Source organism: Lissotriton vulgaris, chromosome 3_1 (assembly GCF_964263255.1).
Source record: "Lissotriton vulgaris chromosome 3_1, aLisVul1.2, whole genome shotgun sequence".
Taxonomy (NCBI): domain Eukaryota; kingdom Metazoa; phylum Chordata; class Amphibia; order Caudata; family Salamandridae; genus Lissotriton; species Lissotriton vulgaris.
In genome coordinates, this window is record NC_141689.1 from 2,064,713,112 (window position 1) to 2,064,720,223 (window position 7,112).

Genomic DNA, 7,112 nt, shown 5'->3' on the forward strand with positions numbered 1-7,112 from the left:
AAATGCAAACTTAACTTAAATTGGGCTGCAGGATGTATTTAGTCATGTGTTTGATGTTGTAACATATAATTTTAATCTTCTGTTACATCATAACTTGCATAGCACTAGTGTAAAAGGCAATTTCATTGAACAGTGCAATGCATCATGGGAGTTGTAGTCTTTAAGTCTAAATCATTATTCATCAATGCAATATGTACATAGTCAGTTTGCCTATCAAATAATTTTTAAACACATGGTAAATGAAGATTTAAAAGGCGTCCTTCTTCTGGAACACATTGTCTTTATTTTAAATCTTTTTTCTGAGAAGACATTACATTGATTTCATGCTTCATTTTTTTAATTATAGATGTACTAAAGGCAAATGAGGCAAACCCTTTTGATGAGATCAGCATGGATGTACATAGCCATTCAGACAATAATACTATGAGTTCCTCACCCTCTGTGCATGTTAAAAAAATCAGAAAATCAGTGCGGAAAGTACTTGAATCAGAGTCTGAGCAAGATGCCAATGTCACTGAATATGTGGTTGATGATTCTGAGAAGGCTGCCACTTCCAAAAAACACTTTAGTGGTCGTAGAAGAATCCAAGAATTCTACAGAAGAAGGCCTCGCACTTCAAATCCAAAAGACTCCACAGTGGATGATGTCCATGCAAGTACAGTTGAACTCAAATTATTGAAAGTCCAGCGTCTTCAGGGTAAAGACCTGAGAGTGATAAAGGGAAAAATGAGTCACATAGTTGAAGACCTCAGTGGAATCAATAAGACATTGAAAACATTATGCAAGGTCATTGAAGGGGCGCATACTGCCTCAAATCTGAATTCAGAGCGTGTAGCAAATGCATTAGTGACATTAACTGACATTTTTCAAAGTCAAAACATTGCCAACTGTAATAGACATTTGAGAACTGTGGCAAGTATGCACACTTATGCCCGGGCTCTGAATAGGGTGACCAGCAGCAATGCACGTGTCATAAAACACACAATGCGCATGCAAAAGGGGATTAAAAAGTGTTGTGCAGAACTATGTGAAGGATTTAAAAATATTAAAAGAGGGGATCATGTGCTGCCAACTGATGACAACAAGAATACAGCTTTTGAAGGCAATGTTATCAATGAATCTGCAGGAACCAGTGTTGCTGCACACACCAATGACGTGTGTGAACGCCGTAGCAAAAGAGGAAAAGAAATTAATATTTCCCCATGCATGGTTTCAGAATCGGTGAAAACTAAAGCTTTAGGTTTGCGTGGAAGGAAGAAGTGATTACTTGTAATTGTTGAATTTTATTTAACACATTTTCAATGTACAATGATATGGACTAAGAATTACATTAGGCCAATATCTTGAATTGTTTACCTTTTATGAAAGTCATGCTTTGAATATTTTTTTCAAACTACTACTGTGTGCAACATGGTTTATTAAAGTGTTTACCTTTGAAAGCATCAAAATATGTTTCCTACCTTTTATTAAAAGTAATGTTGTGTAATTTCGTCCCTTCTTCTTCTCCCTTCCGCTGCGTCCGGTCCATGAACTCTTGCATGTGGTTGTTGTGGCTGGTTTAAATTATTTGGTAGCAAATCATCCTCATGTAGTTCAAGGCCTCTCCTAGTTGCTAGGTTGTGCAACACTGCACATGTTGCAACTATTTTGCAACACACATCTGGCCGATATTGCAAGGCTCCTCCAGTCTTATGCAGTATTCTGAACCTGGACTTCATGACCCCAAACGTCCTCTCTATTATGCTGCGTGTTGAGATATGGGCCTTGTTGTACAGTTGTTCTTTGCGGGTAGTTGGATTCAGGTATGGGGTGAGAATGTAAGACCTCAATCCATATGCACTATCTCCTAAATTGATAGATGACATATGTAATTAAAACATCACAGACATTGCAATGGATGTCAGAATCATTACAATTTGTATTAAATTAAAAAATAATTACCTAACAAATATCCATCTCCAAATTCTCCAGAAAGTAGGCGATCATGAATGGCACTATGTTTGAAAATGTACGAATCGTGGGCACTACCTGGGTAGCTGGCAACTAAGTCAGTGATGATTCCTTTGGAATCACAGATTGCTTGTATATTTAAAGAGTGGTAACTTTTTCTATTTCTAAAAATGTACTCATTAGCAGCTGGTGGACAAATGGGGACTTGTGTTCCATCCACACATCCTATGACATGTGGGAAGTGTGCCACGTTATAAAAGTCTAACTTGGTCTGCATTAACTCCTGATGCGTTGAGGGGAAAATTATGTGGTGATTTATCCTATGGAGCATTGCATTCAGGAAGTCATTGAAGAATCTAGACAATGCACTCTGTGACACACCCCCTGCAACTGCTATTACCCCTTGGAAGGAGCCAGAGGCTAAAAGGTGTAGACAACATAAAACCTGCACATGGGTGGGTATAGCTTGAGTTCTACGCGTCTGCCTTTGCAGTAAGGGGTCCAACTCTGCAATTAAATCAATGATGGTGTCTGCATTCAGTCTATACTTATCATATATGTCAGCCTGTGTCTGCCCAAGCAAAGTAATGCACAACCTGAAAACCCTTTCACTGAGTTCTCTTCTCCTCCTCCCTGCTGCTCTCATCCGCCATCTACGTGCTAGGAAAATTGCTGCTGCCATCCTGGAAGGGATCCAGAGTCATTCTGAGGTCCCTTTTATAAGTTGCTAATCATTTCAACATGTGTTGTGTTGAAAAAAAAATTTACCACCTGCTCTCACTTCTTCTTATTTTTGCACTTCCTAAATGTGTTTTCTGAGAATTACTGACATGTGCGAAAATTGATGCATTCCGTTTTTCGCATTTTTTTAAGGATTCGCAAAATTTGCGAATTTGAAACGAATCGCAACACGGATTGCGAGTTTCTAAGGAATCGCAATTGGTTTTGCATTTTTTTAAGGAATCGCAAAAGTAATTGCGATTCCAAAATGGACAAAAAAATGATGCATCTCATTTTCAGATATTGCATTCGCAAACGGCCGAATTTTGCGATTCGCACCATTTGCGAATGCAAAATCTGTTGATGCATGTGCCCCTTTGTCCCCACAAGAATTTCCTGAGCTTCCTAATTGCCCAAAACACAGCTCATGCTCAATTACTGAATAATGAGACTCAGCATCCTTCAATCCTCGAGATACAAACATTATTGTTTACATGCTTTCACAAACTTTTTGTTGGAGCACAGCACCCAAACCGTTAAGGCTTGCATCTGTAGTGATTATAGACACCTTGTGAGGATCGAACTCTTAAGCTTTGGAGCGCTCTCTTTCAAAATTGTAAACTCTTTCTCTCAAGCATCATTCCAGTTAAATTCAACCCCCTTTTAGAGCAGCATCCTTATATTGAAACTTAACTCTGAAAAGTTCTCCATGAACTTATTGTAGAACTCAATCATTCAAAACAATTTTATAAACACTTCACTGGATGTAGGAGCACACATGCGCAAAATGGTATTCAACAAATTAGCCTCTGGCATGACCCCATCTTCAGGGATGGTGTGAACCAAAAAGTTGATAATAGTGGTATCAGATTTAAAGGTTAGATTAGCATTATCCAGCCTTTGAAGCACCCCACGAAGGTGAATTCCATGTTCTTGCTGATCTTTACCAAACACCAGGATGTCATCTTGATATACACAGACCCCTTCACAACCCTTTAGAATCTTCTCCATGGCATGCTGAAAGATGGATGCCGCTGATACTAGGCCAAAAGGCATCCCCCCGTTTCCTGTATGTGCCAAATGTTGTAATGAACACCGTGTAATCTCTTGAAGACTCTTTCAACTCTACCTGGTGGTAAGCCGATGCCCGGTCAATGGTACTGAACACCTTAGCACCACCAAGCAGTACCAATAACTCTGAAATATTTGGTAGTGCATACTGATCAACTATAACATTCTTGTTAAGCCGGTCCAAGTCTACACAAAGACGAAGACTTCTACTGGACTTGAGAGCAGCCACCACAGGGGCCAACCATTCAGTACCTTATCCCCTTCAATTATTCCTCTTTTCTTAAGTTTTCCAATTTCTTTTTGCATTTCATCCTTAATGGCCAAAGGTACTCTTCTCACTTTACAGCACAAAGGTTGAGCCCCACCACGCAAGTGTATTTCATGCTGAAATCCCTTAAGACACCCAAGTTCTTCTTTAAAAACATTGGAACATTTCTCTTTGGTTTGATGCTCAACATCCCTATTGAGGAATGTGTCCCCTTGAATCATGTTCATTTTTTCCTTTCAACAGTATCGGAATTTTGCTACTTGGGTCAAGCATAGCAACCAAATCGCCCTGGTGAAACCAACTTATAATATTATCCCCTTTTTCAGAGACATAAATATTTTCTGAAACATAACGCTTTTTGTACTCAATCAATCCCACAAAATACCCTTGCAAAGGTATTGGTTCCCCACCATAAGCAAAGGGGTTTATATCTGGTTTAGGTAACAACATTTTGTTTGCAAGCTTACCTTGAAAGAATACTTTTGAGACAATAGTGATTTTGGCACCTGAATCAAACAAGAATCAAGGGGCCTCTCCTTCCACTAAGATGGTATCAATAGGACATATTTTGCTTTTAACATCATCTTCAGTTTCAACACACTTTACATTAGAGGAATATTGTCCTACAAACAATGGCCAGATGTTCCTTTTTTACATTTAGAAGATATTACTTTTAAGGCAGAGCAATTTTTGTCATTTGCCAAATGACCAGTTTTGTCACACCTGTAACACCTGCGCATTGTGACTTTGTTCTTTACCCCACCTCCTTCTATTTTAACATTAGATTTCTTACTAGCCTCTTTCACTACCTGAGCAGTCAACTGTTTATCGTTCTTGATAGTGCCCACACATTTGAAAGAATGTTCAACTCTTTTAGCAACTTGTATCACCTCATCTAGAGAGGGTTTGTCTCTCATTCATAGCTCTTCTCTGATTCTCTCAATATTACATCCCAGCATGAGTTGGTCTCTAATTCTCTCATCTAGCAGATTGGCAAATTTTCAAAAAGAAGCAAGCTTCCTTAATTGAGTAACATAACCCTCAGCAGATTCTCCATCATTTTGAATTTTCCTAGCAAAGTGATGTCTTTCCAGAATCATACTGACCTTGGGAAGGAAATGTTTATCTAATTTTGTTATGCAAATGTCATACTCATTCAAATCTGTAGATTCGGAACCACTGAAATCCGGCAGATGGTCAAACATCTCTTGACCCTCTGAGCCCAAACAGTGCAGTAAAAGTGAGGCTCTGCGTTCTGCACTCACTGATACCCCACATACCTTCGCCTAACTTTCAAAAACTTTCTTCCACATTTACCATTTGATAGAGGGCTCACCAGGGGTCAAAAGAAAGAAAGGAGGAGCAGTAACATTTAGCAATTTCACAGACAGATCACAATACAAAGAAATGTGCAGAGATATAAAACACAATGAAAGAGATTACAGAATTAAAATGTGCCTATCACTGAGTAGGCAAGAGAGGAATCACCATTAGATGTGCATCATATGTGTTAATGTAGAACAAGTATCAAGTGTGCCTATCACTGGATAGACAATGTGGACGATTGAGCATTGATTGTGCCTATCACTGAATAGGCAAAGTGAACCACTGAGCCGACCATAAGCTATAATAGCCACATCCAGTACTGATTGTAATCAAGTGTGCCCATCACTGTGTAGGCAATTCAAAATCATGCAGTTGAAAACACTCGCTCTCGCTTGCCAATTGATATCTGTTTTAAAGTGACATGCGGGAAGAAGAAAACTAGAAGTCTAGTTTGCAATTTGCCCAGAACCACGTGACAGGAAGTGCATTGAATACTTCCAAGACAATGTACAGTAAAAATATGGGGTTCTCTGTCTAGTTTATGACCTCCAGACATGCGCAGTCTATCTGTGGCAGTCGGAGTGGAAGCTCAACATAGAACGGAAATGAGGAGAAAATCAAAACGGGCTCCCGCAAAGCCAATGTAACTCCGAAGTGAGCTCACCCAAAGCAAAGATAGTTCCAGGAAAGAAGAGGAAATGCTGTGATCCCCACTGGAGTGGCCCAAAGCAAAGGCAGATCCAAAGAGAGCTCCGGAGAAACAAAAGGAAACATTGCGTGGAGGCAGTTGCCAAACAACAATAAATTGAGTGAGCACTCATGACCTTGTGGTCCCTTAGCAAGGAATAATTTTACAATCATGATATTGACACAGGATCTGTAGGTTTGTTGAGATCTTCTTTTCATGATGTTTTGAGCTGCGACTATGCCAGTGTGAGATCCTAGTATCAGTTGGAAGGATGAGTTGAGGCAGGTTGTAGGATGAAGCTCATGTTTTCTTCTTAATAAGAAGATCTCAACCCCGAACCAGCTGTTGGATCCAGCAACAGTCTCCCAGTTATTTAAAAGCAAACATTCTAAGCTAACAGAAACAAAGATACCAATCCAGTGACTAAATTCAATGGTAACCAGGACACCACAGCACCCAAGTTACAAATGCCACAAGCAGTCATCAATACTTCTGTACTTAGAGTGGGCTTCTTATTTGTTCATGATTAAATGGCTTCTTTGACTATTTTTTATTTTCTTGCCCTGAAATTTGATTGCTTTGCTCCCTATTCTTGTGATTATGCCATTTCTGGAGCATTTAGGTTTCACCATTGGTTTTGATGATTCTCTTCTATTCTATTTTATTCTATCCTATTCTATTCTATTTTATTCTATGAAACACCTATAAAGCACATAGCTAACCTTAGGCATCTCAGCATTGAATGTATCCTTTCACTGTTACATTGGGGAATCATTTATTTATTTTATTTCATCCTCATTTGCAATTTAGCTCTCAATGGGAGTGAATGTCCTCGTCTTCTCATTCTCTCTTTAGCTTTCTCTTTCTCGCTCTCTCTTTCAGTCAATCAAACTGAATTTGTAAAGCACAGATAATCACCTGTGAGGGTATACAGGTGTTGAGATCCAAGCTGCTTTGGTGGAATCAATTGAATAGCCAGGTCTTGAGTCCCCTGCTGAGCTCCAGAAGAGAGGGTGAAGTCCAAAGACGGAGGGGGAGGTTGCTTCAGGACTTTTTGGTGAGGTAGGCGAAGGAGTGTCCTCCACAGTT

At 39.5% G+C, this 7,112-nt stretch overlaps 1 long non-coding RNA gene across 1 annotated transcript; it reads right to left on the reverse strand.

Annotated features, from left to right (window-relative positions):
• Positions 1 to 266: 266 nt before the first annotated feature.
• On the reverse strand, positions 267 to 1,844 carry LOC147728810 (uncharacterized). The gene is made up of 2 exons (XR_015309577.1): positions 1,461 to 1,844; positions 267 to 705 (listed from the first exon to the last, which is right to left on the reverse strand). It is a non-coding gene; the product is annotated as an uncharacterized LOC147728810 (long non-coding RNA).
• Positions 1,845 to 7,112: the final 5,268 nt, after the last annotated feature.